Source organism: Mus musculus, chromosome 15 (genome assembly GCF_000001635.26).
Source record: "Mus musculus strain C57BL/6J chromosome 15, GRCm38.p6 C57BL/6J".
Lineage (NCBI taxonomy): Eukaryota > Metazoa > Chordata > Mammalia > Rodentia > Muridae > Mus > Mus musculus.
The window spans coordinates 34,809,397-34,831,214 of record NC_000081.6 but is presented as its reverse complement, the minus strand read 5'-3'; the positions used below and the strand labels follow the sequence as shown (position 1 = coordinate 34,831,214).

The 21,818-nt window shown below is 44.3% G+C and overlaps 1 long non-coding RNA gene across 7 annotated transcripts in view; it reads left to right on the top strand.

Moving 5' to 3' along the window:
• Window positions 1–21,818, top strand: part of Gm32970 — a 93,706-nt gene that overhangs the window by 7,461 nt on the left and 64,427 nt on the right. Inside the window, exon 3 of one of the 7 annotated variants that reach the window (XR_003951599.1) lies at window positions 7,913–8,036. The exons of the other annotated variants lie outside the window; for them this stretch is intronic. This is a non-coding gene — a long non-coding RNA (predicted gene, 32970). Of the gene's footprint in view, window positions 1–7,912; window positions 8,037–21,818 lie in introns of those variants that run through there. 7 annotated transcript variants of the gene reach the window in all.

Sequence of the window (21,818 nt, the reverse complement as noted above, 5' to 3'; positions counted from 1 at the left end):
GTGTAGGAGACAAAGTGGATCAAAGGAACTAGGGGCAGCAGGATGCAGCAGATGGAGACACCCTTTCCATCCAAGATGGAAAGGGGGGCACAGAACTCCTACTCACCATCCTTACCTGGAAGGTCTTCACTGGAGCACAGGCCCGGGTTGCCCGTTCTCCCTGGGAGTCCTGAGATGGCTCAAAGGAATGGTCTCAGCCTTGGCTATAATTTTGTTTTTCTTTCCTCAGTATAGTATTTGCCACCCTGAACATCCACCCTGTGCATGAGAAAAGACTGGTTCAGATTCTAAGTTGAAATAGCAGGGTGTTAGACAGAAAGAGAAAGATTGAAGATATCATGTAGGTCACAGTGTCTGGCAGCTAGGAGACAGACTCAGAAGCTACAGAACCGGGACACAAGCAGTTGGTGCAGGATGGCTAGTTTCCCCACAGTGCAGGCTCACCCCAAGGGCAACAGCGATGGTGAGGGAAGAAGCTTGTTTTTACTCGTTCTTATGGCACTGACTCTGTTTCTGTGTCTTCAAGCTACAGCTGGGAGAGCACTGAAGAGCTAGGGAGACCACATCAATGTCCATGTAGGGGGCGGCACTCATGCAAGAACTTGTGTCAGAACCCACTCAGACCAGGGGGAAAGCACAAGAACCCCAAATCTAAGATTCATCCCCTCCTCTTGCCCTGATTTGGATCCCATCCACAGTTAGGAACTTGGAATAAATTTCATAAAGTATGCACTTTCTGTTCCAACCCACTCGTCCTTCAGAATGCCCAGCTGCCTACCTAGGACACCCTCACCTCAGCTCCCCAAACCTCAGCTCCAAGGTGCTCACAGCTGCTGCCCTAGCTCTTACCCTTCTACTGTGAAAGCGACATCCACCCACCCTTCTACCCATCCATCGCCCATCGATCCATCCACCCACCTACCCATCCCACACCCTGGATGCCTCTGTGGGCTCCTGTTTCCATGGTTACCTTCAGGGCCTGAGCCCGCTCTGGGTTTGCTGACTGATTCCTTAGCTTCAAGCTGTTCCTCATGATGGCCTTTCTGCTAGACCCAAAGCCTGGCTGGCTTTCAAGGTCCCACCCTGCTTAGAGACCTCCCACCTCCATCAACATTTGCTCACACATCCCACAAGGTATACATTTTCTTGGATTAAAAATAAAACCCAAAGTTTCCCAGTGTTTGCCAGTGAGCCTGTCTGGGAGACTGCTGTCAAGTGGAGTTCTCAGATGTAGAGAGAAATCTGAGAGGGAGGGTCCCTGGCAATAATTATAGAAAGCTGGTATTTATTGCATACTTGTAAGCCATATAGCATTCTGAGGATTAACATCTATGAGTGAGATCAATCCATACGGCGAGCCCATGAGGAGCACACTCTGATTGTCTAAAGGGGAAAGAGACCCAGGAAGCTCCGGTGCCATGGTACGGCTACGGAGCTCACTGTGCCAGTGCTGGGATTTAAAGTCAAGCAGAGGCCCTGTCCTAAAACACCACACTCACAGCCTCCCTGTCACCATCCCCCTACCTAGGGATTCTAGAAGTTTTCCTGAGTCATTTTTGCTTCCAAGACAGGAGGTTACTGAGCACCTCCCCAGCACACTGCTCTGCTCTGAGGGAAACAAGTACCGTATGTCGAGCATGCTCTTTTCTAATATCACCCCCCTGGGAACAGCTGTCAGTGGCTCGAAAGCTTGGGTGGGCTGCAGCTGTTCTTACGAGGAGCCTCTTGCCCCCGGAGTCTGTGGGGGGTCTGTCTGGACTCTAAAGGTTTCTTCAGGTCAGAGTAAAGCAGCAACTTGTCCTCAGAGGCCTTCCGGAGGGTGGGAAGAAGCAATCCCATCAGATACCCAGCTGAGGGAAGACACAAGATGTTCCTACGAGTGACAGAAAACCAATTCACACTTTTTCCTGCAGCCAAAAAATTAAGCTAATTTTTCATTTCTCTGCTTACGTGCAGCTCAACTAAACATAGGCATCTAGGAATGCAAACAATGACTAGATTTTCTTAATTTAGGGCAGCTTTAATTAGATCCTGCTAAAATGACAGAGGCTTGGATATTTTTATCATAGTAGGAAGCTGTGTGGTTTAGGATGGAGAGAGGTAAGGAACATGATGCTGAAACACCCACCTCTGGCCACTGCCTACCTCTGAGGGGCCTCCCAGGCCAGCTCCTGAGGGAAGGCCTTCCCTACTGCCTGTACTCTGGTCAGTCTTAAAGGATACCAGTTCTTTTGCACTGTGTTCTCTCTAACTAGTTGAGGCTGAATAAAAGTCAAAATGACTTCCTGGGGTGGGGGAAAAGGTTTGTCTTTGAGAAAAATAAAGGACTTACAAGAAGTTCATACATAAATGTTAGGGAACTCACCTCAGAGCTATCAGAGGGGATCTTGTGTTCCAGCTCTATGGACTTGTCCATATCTAGCCTTCCTCTCCCTCCAGGGTCCAGGGCCCATATTTGGAGGGACTTTGTGACTTGCTCTAGGCCATGATCTATGCCTGGAAGCAATGTGTCATGTCATGTTGGGCTGGCACATTTTGCTGTCAGAGTAAGAGTCCCTGTCTCTTCAGTAGAATTCCCCATAACAGAAACACCTGGATCCCTAAACTGCACTATGGAGCCCAGCAGCCCCAAAGGAGATATTAAAAAATAATAATGAAAAAAAAGCAGACTATTACTTGAAAGAAAAGCTGGAAGTGGGTTCTATCACTGAGAGCTGAAGGATGTTGATTTCATCCTCCAGGCCCCTCTTCTCATGAGGCACACACATATGATGCTGTCTTGGTGATAGTTGTACAATAAGACCACTTTATTTTAATTATTTTACATTAGATCATTTTGGAATTTCAAAAGTCATCTGTCCAGTTTAGTCTAGAATAGGGAGAAGCTTGCTTTTGCTAGGGCTAAATGAAGCCTGGGGGGAGTGTATATAACCTATTAACTCAGAACCTACATGTTGTCAGCAACAAGTCTCTGAGATTTACCAGAATATCAGATCAGAAAGACAGAGTCCTCTGGAAGAATGGGGAGAAGGTTATACTTCTCAGGGGACCACACACAAATATATCCAGGGATGGAGAGAAGGAAATAAGAAGAAAGTGTCTGAAAAATGAAATTTTAGTAAGTTTCTCTGAGCTCGGCTGTAGTTCTGTAGTAGAGTGCATGTATGAAGCCCCGGGTATAGTCACTGACCCCACATAAAAAAAAGCAGAAGTTCTCCCTGTGTGCCTTGCTGCACCAAGAACACCCTCCTTACCACGTGGAAGTTAAGGAAACTCTAATGTGATAAACAAATGCAACATCATAGAATGCATCTAAGTTCACAAAGAGCCCCAGTTATTTGTTCTGAATTGGTGAGCAGCTTTTCCATCATGAGCTGGGATCAGTCTCCTATTTGACACATATATCCACTGGCATTTCATTGGTCAAAACTCAGTCACATGACTGCTTCTAACTACTCGAGTGGCTAGAAACCTCCAAGGAAAGATAACCAAACAGTGAGCCTTACCAGACATAGGAAAGACATAACCCCAACCCTCTAAGTAGATATTCTTCCAAAGTTGGATTTAGGCTGGAATCCCATATTTAAAAAGCAGCACAGGTAAACCAAGCTCTGTGCAGGCTACATTTTGGGGATTGACGAGTGTGGTTTTTGTTTAAGGCACAATCTTCTACTTTTTGGATTAAAGTAATAGTCATAGACCTGGGCCACCGAAGCACCTTCTAAGAAAATTAAACTGTTGGGCTCATATACAGCAAGTGTCCATGAATTAGACAAAAGTGCTGAAGAGTGGGGAAGGCTCCAAAGAAGTGGTGGAAACTATTCTGACATCAAAATTACTGTTTTACAGAAGAATGTGGCTTTTAGGACAGGACATCAAAATTACTATTTCAGCAAAGAGTATGGTTTTCAGCTCCCAGGAAAATAGAGACTTAAATGAACACAGGACCTCATGTCTTGGTTAAATGGATGATGACTACACAAATCCCCTTTTCAAACTAAATGTCAGCATTAAATCCAGTCTCCAGAGATACTGTTACATTTCCAAAATGAAATGTCCCATCCCTATCCACCCATGCTTGAACTCTCGCTTCCCAGGTTTTAGAAGTTTAGGAGTCAAGAACTGGCTAGAAGAAGTGAGCCCAGGATTTGGACCTCCAGGATCATAACGCTGCACAATTTCAGCTATACTGTCCTTTGCAGCCGTGTAGCAAGCCTGACCACAAACTTGCACCACCATGGACAGTACCCAGCCTTTAGACTTTCCTCACTTTGATGGACTGTGTTCACTAATACTGTGAGCTAACACACACACACACACACACACACACACACACACACACACACACACACTATCCAGGAGTGAGTTAACAAGCACACTAAGATTATATCACATCATTGGTGGGTTCTAGCAGTTATGACATGGGGACTCACTGGCATGGTAATCATGTTGACTTTGAATTTGCCTATACATATCAAATGCTAGTAGAAGTGCAAAAACATCACAGGAAGTTCCATGCAAGGAATCCAAAAGAATTACTTTGAGAAGTGTCACTACTTTCCTGGGAGAGTTCAAACACGACAGAGAAAACACCATGAAGTACTGTATGTGCAGAGGACTTTCAACTCTAAAGTCTCCAGATGTCTGATTTAGTGGCTGTCCACCTTACTGCTCCAGAGGGAGTAGGGGGTAGAGTGAAGAATAGCCAGGATTTATATAGTGAATCTGTAACTAGAAGTGTGTCACCAGCATAGACATCTTTCCATGTTGCAGTGGGAGGAGATGCTACAGTAAAACATCCCCGAGGGAGTCATAGAAGCTAGCTCAGATAATTAAAAGCACTAGTATCAATCCTTGTGGGAGAAAGATCAGCAACCTTGCCCATGAGGAGCTGAGCAACCTGAGAACCAATATTAGATTAGATGGACCTCCTGAATTTGCTTTGTTGCTGTACCTTATCAAAGCCAAGGAGTGAAAAGGAGCCATATAGCTTCTCTGTGGGCAAAGCTGAACAATACAGATCAGGCTGCCCTATAGATATTGAATAAGACTCAAAGGTAATGTGGGGTGGAGCCACAGGCCTGGAGATGTCCAATCTGAAGAGCAATTCCCACCTCTACTCCACCATTTCCAAAGGGAGGTGAAGGTGAAGGCCAGTGTGCACACAGCTATTCATGTGTCTTCATTAGGAGGTGAGCTGAACCTTTAGTGTTTTGGGGCTTTTTGACTTTGAAATTTGCCAGTTTTGCACCATACAGAGAGGAGTCAAATGGCCTTCTAAAATTTTCCAAATCCCTCTGAGCTGTCTGGCTTTTAATGTATCAACTACCAAGATATCCTACTATCTCTAGATCAGTGGTTTTTAATTTTTCCCTCTTTTACATTCCAAATTAGAAACAGTTTGGAAAAACTTGAGAGGCACACATGCAGAGAAAATCAATAAGATGGATCCAAGGCTTCTCCCTGAATGAGATCTGATGGCTGGGCCTCTCTGACTTGGATCAGTTCTTTCCTCTTGGGTGTGTGGCACTCTCCAGATGAGGAGGAACTGTTGTTTGGAGAACATGAGTGGTTTCTCTATCTATCACCCACCTTGGCCCAGAAGGCACTTAGCAGGAGAGGTATGGGAGACAGTTGGGAATGAGTCTGAAAAAATGAAAGGACCCAAGACCCCAGAGTCATATTTTTTAAGCCTTAAAGTTAAAACATGGTTTGGCACATGTGTAACAATAGGACAGAAAATATGGAACTAGAAAATTCAATTTGCAGAATCTAAAATGGGATTTGAGAGTTAGCTGTGGCTGAGCTGGTCTGGAACTCTGATCACCTGTTTATATGAAGGGTGGGTACAGGACCTTTCCTGGCCACACAACATGGGAGGCCATACTCTACATATGGTAGAGTGCCTTAGCAGAGGAGAGAAGAACAGACTGAAAGATGGGGGTATGGCAGACTGTCAGTTTTCCCTGGGCCTCCATGCAGGAAGAGAGCGTATACAAAAAGCCAACAAACTGAGGATACTCTAGAAACATCACGGCTGCCCTGGAGCCCGTGAAGAAGCATGGGATGCCCCATTCTCTCTCCACATGAAACCCAACGCAGCTCTTGTATCATCATGAGGTGGTGCCTGTGCTGGGAACACTGACATTCTTCAAGGCACAGCAGGAGCAACACTCACCTTCACCTGAGTGGCCCCAGGTCTTGGGGCTCGGTCAACAGTTTAAGGGTGTAGGGCCTGCGGGAGAAGGATTCAAGGGCAGAAAGATTCAAGGTTACTAGTGTCTTTGTAGTCTCAACAGGGAAACCACATTTTTTTAAAGGACTCTGCATAGCCACAGAGACATTTTCTTTTGAACTTAAAATTGGGTCATATGATGGGTGACATGGTTGGATAATAGGGTAGTGTATCTAAATTCAGGACTGGCCTAGAAAAAAAAAAACTGCCAAAGCAGTGCCAGATGCGCCTGATTGAAGGTTTCAGTTGATGAGATTCCTGGCTATGCACACTTGTTTACCCAGCCTATTGTCTAAGCAGAACGGGGACCCTCAGACTGCTTTATAAAACCAGCAGGAGCCTTGCCAGCCAGCTGCTGGCTTTGCATCATAGTGTGATCTAAGGTTTTGAGGAGGTTGGGTCAAAGAGGTCTATTTAGAATGCAAATGATTGCTTAAACTCTCTTAAAGGCTTTAAGAATGTATTTTAATCATCGAATCTCCCCCTAAGCTCAGCATCATATTCATGAATAAATTGTTATGCCTTTGATTCGACAGAAATTGGGTAGACTTGCTGAATTAATGAACTTTTCTTTTCTTCTGGTCTTTCTCAGAACCATAGCAATGAACACTCCTGTTAGCTTTGTGAAATGCAGATGAAGTATAATTTTCCAAAATTGATCTGTTCTACATCACTGAATTTCAGCTATTTGCATTTTTATGCCAGAATCAAATTTAGCTTATTATTATTATTGTTGTGGAAAATAATTATAATCCCTTCATTGTCATGGTACTTGACAATTAAAAAACCCCACCAGTCTTCTTTAATTCCTCCTTCCCTCTAACCCTGAGGTCTAAACGGAGTTAGATTATCACCCAGGCTTTGAATTCCCAAACTAGCCCTTGTTTCCAGATGGTCAGTTGAGGTTCTCAAAGGTTACATGACTTTCTCTGAAGTATGTCATTGAAAGTGGCTCTGCCCATCCCTAGGTCTGGCCTTATCAAGGTCTGCAAGGTGGGTTCAGTCATCTTCAAGCTGCAGCGTCCTCTGAGAATGAGGGCTGTGGGGCCTGGCACAGGGATGGTGCTGATGTGGCTATTTCTCCTCCCATCCCTAGGTGATTTCAGATTCTATTCGGGGTGTTGAAGTCCAGTAGTGCTAGATTCTGACCAATTCTGACCAAACAAGCTTTTTTTTCAACCAGCCTGAAGATCCAGGCCTCAAGTCACACTACACGAACAAATACATACAAATACATGCATGTGGACATTCGTGTGTGTGGCAGAGGCTAACTCCTCTGAATTCCAAATCAGTAGCAGGTTAAAAGGAAATGCTTTTTCCCATCAGTGGCTATTCTGTTCTCTAAAATCAGGCCCTCCCTTGTTCCTAGGGTCTAAACTTTGCAATGCCCGAGTACTTGATTTTCATTTCTCAGTAGCTTCTGCCTGTCTCATACACAACCCTGTGTCCTCCAGCCCTTAGGCCCCTGCTTGGTGTGTTCTCACCTCTTTAGAGATCGTATTGCCCTAGGATGGTTTGTATTTGGTCCTCATGCTTCCTTAGCAAGCTCAGTCTAAGTGGGGTAGTATGGGATTGCTAGATGTCAGTGCTACAGACTGTCATGCTGCCCCGCTGGAACTTACCTCTGATGTCACCTGGTCTAACCTACTACAGGAGATGTTTCCATTTGTGTGGTAGGACATCTGGATCAAACATGCCTTGAGTATAGATGTACACCCAACTCTGGAAAGAATCAGAAGTACGGTACAAGCTCTCTGGGGAAAGGACACCACATCAATAAATAACAGAAGACTTACTTGGAGCCTTGGAGCCAAATGTCTGTTTGAAGCTGAAGGAGAGAGAAGCTGGCCAGTGGGGGGAGGGGGGGAGGGGGGGAGGGGCGGACGACTAAGTCTGTTCTTCACTCCAATGCTTTATGTTCTCAAGAGGAGTGCCATAGCACTATGCTATGTCTATTTGACAAGAAGAAAAGAAAAGGAACTAAAATTGCAAGACCAATTGCAGCTCATTGGTCTATACTATACCATATGATCACTTCTAACTGCAAGAGTTGTTTGGGGGGGGGGCGGCATTCTTGAGTCCCTCCTGTTGGCACAAATAAAAAGAGGCTAAGTCTCACCAGTGTGTGTAGTGCTGTGAGTGCAAGAGATATGGCTCTGTCCTTTGCCTGATCCTGCACACACACACCCCAGCCCCAAACAGCATTGGGGAGTTGGCCCTGACTGTTGCCGGCTAGGGCACTTGGGTGGGCACTTGGGCACTGGCTACTCACTGGGGCAATGGGAAAATGCAAAAAGAAAAAAAAAAGTTTCCTTGAGAATGTGCCACTGAATCTAGTCACCCTCCTATACATCAGGTGGTATGTCTGTATTTTCTGGCCACAGTTACTAGGCTATGGGGTATCTATCTTTTAAGTCATACCTAAAGGAATCTTTCAAACCAAGATAAATTCTGCTTCATGGTACAGTCATCCACCCTCATTTAGCACAGGCTTTGACCACTGAGCTCGAAGGACTCTAGACGAACATTCTTGTATGGCATCTTTCCATGCAGAAATATTACTGTTCTCCCACGGGACCATCGGCAGTGGATTCTTTAGAAGTCTTAGCTGAGCAGAAGGTGGAATAAAGAAAACAGAAAAGAAACTTTTGGTGACTGACAGCCTGGGTTACACTGAAAGACTGCACCCCAGATGCAGTGAAAGGCCACAGAGCAGTAGGGACTCCATTTTCCCCCCTCAACCTGGAAATTGAAGTTATTAAAGAGTAACTGGACAAGGGAACAGTATCTGGATTCATGACTCTCCCTCGACTTGGCTGTGGCTTTCATGTGGTTGACTCACTGAGTTTTAGATTTGTGTGGCTCTTAGCCTATTGTCTGAGCAGAGTGAGAACCTACAGTCAACTTTCAAAGAGACAGCAAGGAGAATGACCTGAGCTGCTTTGCTGGATAAGATAGTAGCAAGACCACAGGGAGAAAACTCAAGATCATTCTAACATGAGGTCATAGCTTGAGGTAACGATGATCACAGTAAACAGAGGGGATGCATTTGAAAGGAGTACTAAGAAGAGGAGCCATGAGTTTAGTCTCTAACCTTTGCCCAAGAATTCACCTGAAATGAATTCACCCTCAAGTGTGCATGTGCAGAGAACTGAGCTGCTACCTAAGCAGCTGAATGTGAGGTCTCTCTGGTCAACCAAGTTCACTGATGGCTTATTAAAGCATTTTATATATATATATTTATATAAATACTTTAATAAGCCACTCTGGATGAAAAGAGCCATTCCCATCCCTTTAGAGTTGTTTGTAGCAGACACAGAGAGTGGCCTGATATGTCCCCTGGCTCTTACCATTTTACCATCTGCATGTAGGCAAAGTCCAGGATAGGACTTTATCTACAAGATTCTGTCCTGTCTGTGCATGAAGCAGGCCAGAGAGACACTGCTCTGTCTCTCCCCCACAGACCCACTATGAGTAGAGGTTCCCACCACCAACAGCTGTGAATAGGATCATTATTTCCAAAGAGGAGGGTGGCTGACTCCAGACTCGTGCCAAAGCTTCTCAATAGGACTAGGCCCTTTTGACACACCCCCTTCACTGGCTTTTCTCTCTTCTGCCACACATGTTCCCCTGATAGTACTTCCTCAGGTCATCTTGAAATTGATTGCCTCTAATCACAAGGTGTGCTTCCCCTAAGATCCTGGAGCATCTCTGGCTCAGATAGCAAAGCCTAACACCCATGGTTGCTAGGTACTGTGTGACAAGGCAGGACTAGACTCTGGGCTGATGTGCTCAAAGCTCAGTCTTTCCATCCTATCCTGGGCTTTGCCTGAGCCCTTGGGGTCAAGGGCAGTCATGAAGGCAGGAGCGGGTGGGTGGTTATCAGGGTTTATGGTAAGGAAGGATTTGGCTGCTCTTGGCCCCTTTCAAGAACAAGCAGCTGTGGGAACAGCTGAGCAACAGATTGATAACTCAGTTGTGAATTCTCCTTCACAATTAGCTCAAGGCCTAGGGAAGTCATCAAAAAAAAAAATGTCAGCGCCTCCCTGGTGTCATACACCCAGTGGGGGAGGGGGGTCTCTTACCTCAGCTTCTGGAAGAGGCCAGAGCACAGGCTGGTCTCCTGGGATTCTGCTTAGCAAATTGCTCATCAGTGAATGTTACAGAGAACTGACTCCGTGTTCTCTCCTAGGAAAAAGTGATATGCCACCTGGGTTGAAACTTATAAGGCCTCTAGGGTTCAAGGTTCAGAGAACAGGCTGCTCCCAAGCACATCCTGCTTTCCCAGATGGCCTTGAACAGATGCAGCCCTCTTGGCATGGGATAAATACTGTCCAGGAGGGAGATGACACATGATAAACCTGCCAGAAGCCAGCTACACCCAGGGTAGCTGGAAAGCAAAGCTCTCTTGATCTACAGACAGGCAGAAGGGCCTCCTTTATGGTTTTTCTTTGTCCTCCAGGGACTCAGGACTTTGCCTTCCTCACTGAACCCATCCCAGCCAGACAAACAAACTAGTCACAGACCCTAGAAAGCTCAAATATCTTCAGCTCTCTAGAGGAGATAAGTGAGGAGTCGTCTGGGCCTGGCACACGAAATGCAGGGCCCTGGTCTTGCAAATTTTATATGCCTCAGTACAGGGGAACGCCAGGGCCAAGAAGTGGGAGTGGGTGGGTAGAGGAGTGGGGGGGGGTATGGGGAACCTTTGGGATAGCATTGGAAATGTAAATGAAGAACATACCTAATAATAATAACAATAATAATAATAATAATAATAATAATAATAATAATAATAAATGCAGGGCCCAGAGAACCTTCTCCAGAGATATACCAGTTTGGATGAAGGCTATGTCCAAATGATTCAGATACAAGAGTTGGGTGATCCTAGGTTCAGAGCTACATTTTTCCTCTCACCAATATCCCTTAAGTAAAGGAATAATTATAATCATGGACTCCTCACAGGTGTGGTGGGCTATGGAAATTTCTGGTGTACCAATAGGACAGTGTTCATATGTTCATAGTAGCTAACCTTGGGCAATTTCTTTTTTTGTTTTTGTTTTTTGTTTTTCTTTCGAGACAGGGTTTCTCTGTATAACTCTGGCTGTCCTGGAATTCACTCTGTAGACCAGGCTGGCCTCAAACTCAGAAAACCGCCTGCCTCTGCCTCCTGAGTGCTGGGATTAAAGGCATGAGCCACCACTGTCCAACCTTGGGCAATTTGGACCTCTTGGTTCTCTCCTGTATTCCTGAATCTCTTTTACAACACACGCACACAAACCAGGTTGCCTACCTACAACCTCAAGCCATTCTGGTAAAGACTGGATTCTTGATAAGGTTAAGTATGGAAGTTTCAGAGTAAGCGTCTAGAGAGAGGTAAATTCTCTTCATAATAGAAAATAAAGAGTTTTCGTTCCCAGATCAATGAGAAGAGGATGCAAATCAGCGGAGGTGAGAGAAAAGAGAACAGAGTGACAAGGCCCCTTGTGGTCAATAACCTAACCATAAGTTTGCACGCAGTCCATCACTACTCACGCAAATGCTTGTTCCTAGATGTTTGTGGAGCCCCAAAACCTGGATCCAATGTCTTAGAAGAATTAATGTGAGGCAGGCAGAGGCAGCGTGTGAGAACACAACCCACAAGTAAAGTATCCGTCCGCTCCCTCCAGGAATCAGCACGAATGTCAGGGAGGGATTGAGGCAACAACAACATATGGTATCAGTAGCTTGGGCCCCTCCACAGTCTCCCCGTCCACACATCTAAGCAGGAATAATTGCTGGGCTCTTCAAAAATCCCTCCCATTTCTACATGGTGCCTTCTTATGATATACCTAGCAGAGCATCTTCAGAGGGGCTGGCTGCTTATGTTGCTGTTTGTGGCTCCAAAGGCACGTGCCATGAGAGAGGCCACCAGGTGAAGGTTTTACTGCCTCCCTGACCCAGCTTCTTAGAAATCCTGTTGAGTCATCTCTAGAGTATCCTACTAGTCAACTCAGTCAAATGGACTCCCCGGGTTCAAGAGGAAAAAGAAGACCCAGCTCCCATCTCCTGATGGAAGAGTTGCAATCCTCTATAATGAGCATGTGGGGTTGCAAATACTGTTGTGGCCATTTTTGGAAAATACAATCTGCCATCAGACATAGCACAGATGCTGAGGGGTGGGGCAGTCCTCAGCTGATAGCTGAGTTACAAACGGGGGGTGGGAGAGCACTGCCATTTTTTTAAGACAAAATATTAACAGAACTAGACTTCAAATCAAACTAAGATCATTTGGAAGAATGCGGATAATGAATGGAGACTTTTATTATAGCAGATTTACCAGAATTGGCTGTGAAAATCATAATGAGAATAAACAAGCTAGAAAGAAAATGTTTCTCTCTTGTTCAAAACTAACTGGATAGGGCCAGCAGTGCTGGAAATTGAACAGGAAAGGTCTGGAAGAGGGCAGGGAGTCAGAGGGTCAGGTCTTGGCTGTTGGCAGGTACTGCACATGAGACACTGCTTAGTGCATGTGGTTGGGGCATGGACTTGAGGGCTGGGTATCTCCTGTTTGACTTCTTGATTCAGCAAGCTTGAGTCAAGGGCTGGCAGATTTGGTGTCTTCTCTTGGAGACTGTCTCCTTAGGGAAGGCCCCTCGGGACAAATGCTCCTTAGGACTGTGCATTCATGGCCTGGCCTCTTCGCATCAGAGACTTTCTCCTGCAGGAAAGTACCTCAGGGCTAGTTCCTCCTGTTCCCATTACTGTGGTTTTCTAGTGAGTCTGCATTGTGAGTTCCTGCAATCAGACCAGGAGTCCCTGACAAGGGACCTGGAGGGACTGTCAGGGCATACAAATTAGAATGTGGGGAATTATCACCTGCCCTTTATCACCATCAAAAGTCTCAGTGTTGAAGCAGGGGAGTAGTCTTAATGTTGAGAGGAATTATGAGATTGTAGTTGGACTCAGAGGGAAAGAAGACCTTGATTAATGGGAGCAGAGTCCTAGTGGTGTACACATTTGAAAATCTGTCCTATTCAGCTTCAGCTGTCTGAACAAGACTGAGGGAGCCCCATCCTCATCACCCAGCCACCTCTCCCTCCTTCTAGATATTCAGGGTTAATATTCTGTGGCCTCTGGAACCCATCTGTTCTTCTGTAAGCCACATCCCATCTCCCACACACCAATTCACTACTGATCGCATGGGTGATATTTTGGCCACTTCTTACTCTGGATTCTTTGAGTTTGAAGCACAATGGGTCAGTGCTGTTTAAATACACTGTTCCATGATGCTCTTTCATGAACTCCTATAATACAAGGCTGCAAAGACCTTAGACTCTAAGGCAAGTCTCTCATTTTATCAATTTGTTTCAAAGGTTAGGACAAGAAGAAGGCTTGCCTGCCAGTCTCTCTATCATTGCCTCTACTAGGACTTGCAGTGAGGCCCTCTTTGGGTATGGAACAGATCTCTTTTCTTGTTGCCAAAAGATCTCCTGGCAGCCCCCTTCCTTGCAGTGGGCAGGCCATGCCACAGATCATGCCAAAAAGTGTGAAACAGAAACGTGTCTTCCTTCTTGAAATAGGTTGTGGATCAACAGGCAGGGTCCTTAAGACCCCAACAATGCAGTTTGCCCAAAGCTCAGCACACAGTAACCCAGAAACATATGTGGTGAGCAATAACAGTCATAAACTTTATGAGATTATGTGTTCCTAATGTGAGATTTCAAGCTCATCTGTTTGCTGTGCTATGCCAAGCTTCAGTGTGATTCAATCAAGTTGTACTTAATCTTCCCCTATTTACTCTGGGTGTGGGTGAGTCATGGAGTAGGTCTCTGGTCCAGTCTGCTGAATTAATTTGCCCCAAGTATTTTGATGGATTGATAATTTGTTTTCTCTGAATGTTCAGAGTTTATTTGATTATATCATTAGATTGGTCTGGACCACTTGTAGTGAAAGTCTGCAGCCATGCTAGGTCCTAAGATGCCTCTGAAGACTCAGCCAGGGACAGGGAATACCTCAGAAGTGTTACAGCATCTTTTCCTTCCAAACTGAGTTATGTATGATGCTTTGTTTGGTGCCTGTCAATTAACAAGAAAACAAGTCTATATCATTTTTCACAGAAAAAGTCATTTTGACCACCTCCCTGAATCTCGAAACTCATACTGGGTGGGTCTAGGATGAAGAGAGAATATGGTCATCTCATAGAAGGTGAAAAAGGCCTGGACATTTTGCCCAAGGCTGGGAGTGATTCCAACTACCAAACTTGTCCTCTAGGGAGACGATGGGCCATACAGATGGGGGGGGTGGGGGGTCTGGGAACTTGACACAAGGCCTCACTGTTCTTGGACTAAGAATAGTGAGGACCAGTCTACGGTTGACAGCGAGGGTTTGGGGACCTTCTGGCTGTTGTGGGGATCTTGGGGCAGGGGTGAGAGGTTTTTCCCATGACTTCTGCTTTGATCACAGTGCCAACTGTCCCCATTTTCCTGGGATGGAGAAGTTTCCCAGGATGTGGGGCTTTCAGAGCTGAAAATTGGAAAGTTTTGGGCAAAACAGGACAAGATGGTCACTCTAACTTTAGTGTCTCCTGGCCTTGACAACTTAGGCCTTCAGATTTAGCCAGAACTTTAGATTGGCTTGGAAAGGCCACTCCTTCCTCAAGTAGCCACTGTCTGTTTCTGGAAAGATAGCTCACTGCTTGGGATCTATCTCTGGCTCCTCCGAAGCTCATCATGTAATTGTCACCACCTCTGTAGGAAGGTCTGGAGCTTTTGAGGGGTCAGCACACGAAGCACTGCATTCATGAATGGATTAGGACATTAATATCCTCTAAGTGGAGACTAGTTTCTGTGACAGGTTCTCATAAAAGAGTCCTGTCCCTCAAATTCTCTTTCAGGTACTTGCTTGCTCTTCCACCCCTCCACCATGCAAAGACACAGCAAGGAATTGTGCCATGGGCTTGGCTTCTAAGTATCATCAACTAAAAAACTAAAGTTCTACTTTGCTTTATCTATGCCATCCTTTACAACAAAAGAAACTAGACTAAGACAGAAGCCTGCCTCTCCTCTTTTCAAGAGTAACAATTTACCCATCATGTTCTCAGGCACACATCCTTGGACCTCTGCTGAGGGGGACAGCTGGCTTTCCTGCCAGTGTGAACATTGCCAGGCTCTGCCTATGCTCACAATAAGGAGAAGCTCACATCTTAGAACATGCTGTGGTATGCCCTTGGGCACTAAAGATAAAACCCAGATTCTACTTTATGTTATTTAAGAGTTGTGGCCCAGACTCTGACATTTAATTTGACCTTGAGTAATTAGTGTAACCTCCTTGGACCTCAGTTTCCTAATGTGCAAAATGAGTACAAAGGCAAGGCTGGCTGCATGATTACATTAATTAATCATCACAAAGAGCTTAGACTAAGACTTGGTACATATGGTAATTACTGAGAATATATTACCTGCTATATCGAAAAGGCATGCCAGGGCTGAGCATGCTAACTTATTCTGTGTGGCTGCAGTGTGCACAGTGTGCATAGTTGTCCCAGTGCCATCATAACTATACACCAGTGGGAAGCCCTACTGTAGGAGTGAGCAGGCTAAGGGATGTTATACAGCAAGCAGTGCCCAGACCTCACTGGACTGATACAAGTAAGTCTGGCTGTACCTTTGTGCAATGCCTACTACAGGTCTGGGTTTCTTCTCAAACAGCTTCCCTCCATGGCATGGCGGCTGTCACCTCTGCTAGCTGTTCTCAAGCCTAACTAATTTCATTCTTTACGGCTGCAGAGTCTCTTGGCTAGCAGGCTTCTATAGACAAGCTGTGTGCTTTGCTTTGAATTTGGACCTAAGTAGGGGCCATGGGAATTGAGACTTTTTGCTGAGGATCTTGAATGGAAAAAAAAAAAGGTCAGAAAAAATAGTGGCCAGCCACAAGCTTGCGGACAGAGCTTGCAGAGTATCTATCAGTGGTAAAGCCCTGCTCCAGGGGCCGCTCCTGGTTGGGCAGCTCACTGTACTGCTAGGCAGTTTGTTTTCCTGGGGATGCAAGTTTTGAGAGCACCATCTTACCAGAGCCCAGATGCCAGCAAACTCCAGATTCTAGCAGGAGGCAACTCTCCAACTTACACCCCAATTTTCACTCACCCCAATTTTCACTCATCACAAGGAGCATCTTCAGACCCTTGATTTCTTCCAATGCATCTCAGGGCAATATGCTGAGGTTCAGCTCTTGTATTATTTTGGATCTGGTTGGCATTAATTTTACTTAAAATAGCTTGCCAAATTAGTTCCAAGCAAATAAATTTAAGTGGATGTTTCTGAAAGCTCACCCTTGGCTTGGATTTTATAATATATTTATTTATTAATATACCAAAGTCTTCTATAAAAACTGCACAGAATCTCTAATTTAGTTTTTTATTGTTGTAATGACATGACTTTGAGTTTCCCATCATGCACTTGACAATGTTTCAGATTCAAGTTTGCTAAACGAGTGTGTGTGTATACACACATATATAGCATATATGTGTATATATAGTACATATATGTATATATTGTATATTCATGGCTGGTAAATGCATATATATACATATAGATGCATATATTTAGCACATGCTTCAGAGAAGCAGAAGCACAGGAATATAGATCTTGAATATTATGTACATTTTAATGAGTGTTGGCACATATTCACTACCAAAATGAAAAGACCCACAGTCAAGGAAGAGAAAATGTTCTTCGGTCATTTCTGAGTCTTCTCTTGTCACCTGCCTTGCTTTCTGTGCATATTTGAAGGACAGCGATGGGTCCAACTCCTCAATTCTCTTTATTATTGATTGTGTAGATACACTAGCACTGTTTATAATTCTCCTGCTGTGTCTTTCCAAAAAAATAATCCTCTGTTTATGTACAGAAATATTTGCATCCAAGGAACCTAGAAGTCCAACAAAAAGTGTTCTCTTTCCATCTCATGAGTAAATGCAAGCTTATAGCCACAATGGTCAGAAACACGGAGCCCTTCCTACCTTACCAAGACTGACTTCCTTTACTGTATCTGCTTCAAATGTTTACTTTTGTATTTCATTCCATAAATAGGTATGATGTCATTTGCTCTTGGTACTTATATTGTGCATTAATGTTCTGCCATAATATTATCAAATTTTCTTTTACTTTTGCCAAATGGATACAATTTTCATTATCATATTCCTTCTCATAAAGTTTTTGGGATGGACTTCTAAACAGAAGATTTAACTTTCCAGAAATTAAATCATATGTAATCTGCATTCAACAACAGTACAACAATTGTTTTCTTCATGATTATAATTTATTAGCAACTGATACTTTTTTTAAAAAAAATTTAGACTCAGTTTCCTGGCAGTGCAGTAGTGGGAGTGACTGTGGGATGCTACAGTAATGAGCCAGACGTTAGCAAGTAGACATGTTTGTGTGATGCTCACTGAAGTCTGGATGCCTTCTGGAACAGCCTCCCTCCATTGTGTGGCTTGGTGATACAAGCAGGCAGCCTGCAGCTGCGTGTCTGACCTCAGTCTCCAGGCTGGCTCAGAAATGGCAAGGTCGCTGCTGTCACCACCTGTTGGCCAGAATTGAATACATCACTTCTCCCAACCACAAAGGGGCAAAACTCAGTGATCCTCACTCAGGCTTACCTGGGTGGAGGGAGGATACAAATATTATTAAGAGCCTGATGGTTTACTGTGATGACTTACTGTTTATTGTGCTCTTTGTGTTTGCAGAAAAGTTTTAAATGTTCCTGGTCTTTGCACCAGTTTACACGTTCATTATCATCCTCAAGGAACAGACAACAGGAACAAAAACAGAATTCTTTGAGAAAGGATAAAATACACTCACTCTAGCACTAGCTCCATATCCCCATTTTTCTTTTGAAAGAATGCATGTGCAATGAATATGTGAAAGCTTCCTATGTCTAATATCTTTTGAAACTTAATGTACATATTTGGGTTAGAGATTTAGCCAGCATAAACTCACAGGCAATGCTCATGTTCTCTGCTCTCTCTGGCTTTAACTTCAGCCCTGTTAAACAGATCTTCAGCCCTGTCTTGCTGCCCCAAGTCTTTCTGAGGGTCCCTGATGATGATTTAAAGCCTGTCCCTCCAACTGGCCCATTCATTTCTGTTTCTTTCACTTTCTTCCCTGCCCTGGCTTCTCCACCTTCTTATTTACCTCTGTTCAACCTTATCCAGCCCCTAACCACATACCATCTTTTCCTGCCATCATCAGGGGCTGCCACAAAGATGCTGGGTCCCCACTAGCCTAAGACATGGTTTAGTAAGTCTCTGCAGTAGATATTAAGTGCTCCATTAGCAATACTTTAAATTCCAGGGCTTAAAACAAAATTGTGGTTCAGAAGATTGACAATTTAGCCTGAAATTAGATGCCCCCCTCTTGTTTATGGACATCTACAGGTCAATTGGCTTGCCTTCACGTGTTCTTTGCTGTGTTTGAGGTCTTTGCTGGAGTAACCGGACTGCCTAACTGTGACCCATTGTTTCTTGTCCTCTAATTCAGAAGAGGCAAGACTCCCAAGGCAGCACAGAGTGTGCCAGGCTTCTTGAGGGCTTGGATCAAAACAAGCAAAAATCTCCTTTTACAAATGTGTTAGTCAAAGTAAGATATAGACTCAGCCCTGAGGAGATGACAGGAGGGAAACTCCACCTCCTCACTGGAAGATCTACAAGGTAGCATGCAAAGAGCTGAGCACCAAGACATGTCAAAGCTCTTGACTGTTTGTAACTGGCTACAACAATTCCTTGGGACTGAGTTGGGAATGCATTTCTCTTAGACTATAGCACATTTGGGTGGTAGGCTTACTCAAAATCACCTTTACACCCAATACTGGTCTATGGACTTTAACCATGTTCAGATTATACCATGGCACTGAGCATAGCCCAAGTTCCAGCTGAGTCCAGGGGATGTGAGGATTAGGGCATGAAGGAGTCACTCTTCAAGAGGTGTCCTGAGCACTTTGTTCTCAGACCCCCCAAGGTGTTAATGTTGCTTTCCGGGGATTGCTCAGGGCAAGTCAGTCATTTTGGGCAGACTCCCCATATAGTATTAACTACTTTTGCATTACTGTGACCAAGTATCTGACAGAAACACCTTTTAAAAGGAAAAACTTATCTTAGTTCAGAGTTTTAGAGGTATCAACCCATCTATGGTGGGCAGGGTATAGTGAGGCATAGCAGTGTACCAAACCTTCAGATGGTCCCTGGTTTCAGGGCAGGAGCAGGGGGTCAGCATAAGCCAACTGTGAGGCAGTCTTGATGATGGAGTCCTGAACTTTGAGTTCCTGGGCCATGTGGCTCCAGAGGACCCCTGAAGGTCTCTACAATGGCATCAAAACAGCTACTAACATTGACACAAAACTCAGCAAAGGTAAGAGAGTAAGTGTTTTGCCTCTGTACAGGAGACTCATGTGGGATCTTGTTTAGGAGCCAGTGTAGGAGCCAGTATAGAAGCAGCTTCAGCAATGTGGAGTCTTCTGCAAATACAGTTTTCTTATTTATTTATTTATTTATTTATTTATTTATTACTTATTTATTTTCATTTTGCTTTGACTACTTCCAAACAGAATGTAAGGTAGCTTGAGAGATTAATATGGTGAAAATGGGTTCTCAGAGACCATCATGGGATTGAAAAGAAAAACCCAGTGACAAAAGGCACAGGCATGAATAAAATGATACCCCCAAAACCACACCAGCCACACCAACCCTAAGTTATCGTTTAGCCCGTGAGGAGTGTGAGGAAACAGAAACGTGGACCAGAAGAGGTGACTAATGTTTACTAAGTATTGCCTATGTGCCAGACATTGAAATTCCCCCATATGAGCTTAACCATTTTTTAAAGTTTTTAGTAGCATAGTAAAGAGAGGGAAGCAATCAGTTTGAACAGCTAAAACTGGATCTGTACCTTAAAACCAACACCCCAGATTTCTCACCACGAACGGCAACTTGAGTAGCAACCAGCAAGGAAAGGGGGTTCATGAAATTGGTTGCATAAAGGTGTCTACCAATTGCAGATGCACTTAAGCAGTTCATAGTAATTTGGTCCTGAAGAGAAGACAAAACTCACAGATAGACCACTACTCAGGTGCTAGAATGGCTTGTCACTAGTGGGTGCCTGTCTGTGACAGGACTCAAGCTCACTGCAGAAAGTTTATCTGAAGTGATAACCTCAGACAGCAGACTGGAAGCAGAGACCGAAGCTTCAGCAGATTCAGGGTTATTGCCTGTTAAGATGAAAATACCAACACTCTTCATGGGATTTAAGTAAGATCCAAGCTTTCCTAACATAATAATCAACACATCTAGGATGCAATTCAAAATGGTTTGGCATCTGGCAAACGAGACAACACACAATCTGCATGGGGAAACGATGGGCAGATATCAGTGTTTAGATGACACAGATGTTAAAATTACAAAGACCTCAGAGGAGGTGAGAAACCACCAAAGCCAAAGGCAATTCTCTTAATGTGAATTCAAAAGGTAGAAGGTCTCAGTAAATAAATAGACATTGTGAAGGGAAAGAACCATTTTAGAGCTTAAAATGCAGTCAAACGTAAGTAAGAACCACATTGGGTGGGCAGAATATGACAGATCAGGGTTAGCGTGACAGAGGAGAGAGAGGATTTAAAGACATGGTAACAGAAATGGCCAAATGTGAATAATGGGAGCACGAATACAGACCTCCAGGTTCCTCCTCTCTACCACCTCCAACCACCTGACATTCAAGTCACCAGGGCTCCAGAAGCTGAGAATGACAGCAACTCTTGAAAGAAAAAATACTTGTGGGGAAAAAAAAAGGTGTCAAAAAATCTCCCAAATTTAGTGAAAGAGTCCAGAAATGGAATGAGCCCCAAATAGAAAATTTCCAAAGAAATCTGTGCCCAGCCATTTCATAACTTCTAAAAACTAAAGACAAAAAAAAATCTTGAACCCCCCCCCAGACGTGGAAAAACATCCAACTCACATTGGAAGAACAGTTGAAATATTTAAGAATTTTACAGTAGAAACCTTGGAAGCCAGAAGGAAATACAAAACATTTGTAAAGGTTAAAAGAAAAGAAGTGACCACAAGAAGTCTGTGGCCAAAGGAAACACACTTCATTATAAATTATCCAATCCCAAGGGATTGGTCTTAAACATATGTACATAGAGCAATGTTGTGGTAATTTCTTACCCCATTAAGTCCATACTAAAAACATACAACTCAGTTATTATATTTATAAGCTATATGCCTAGATTGTTTAGGTCTATCACTATACTAATTTATTCCCCAGCTATGAGACCCCTTGTTACTGGTGGCTTTTCTGGGCCATGTGGTTCTGTTCAATCTCCCTTCCTCTTCCTCCTCCTCTTCCTTCTCGCCCTCTTCTTCCTCCTCCTCCTTTTTCTCCTCCTCCTCCTTTCTTCTCTCTCTCCTCTTCTCTCCCTGAGACATCCAGTCTCACCATTCCCTTCCACTGCCCAACCATCAGGTCTAGCCTTTATTTGACCAGTCAAAATGGTTCAGGGAGATCACTTGAGTACTGAAATCTACTCCTCGTCCATGGTCCATCGAGCAGCCCCTCTTGAG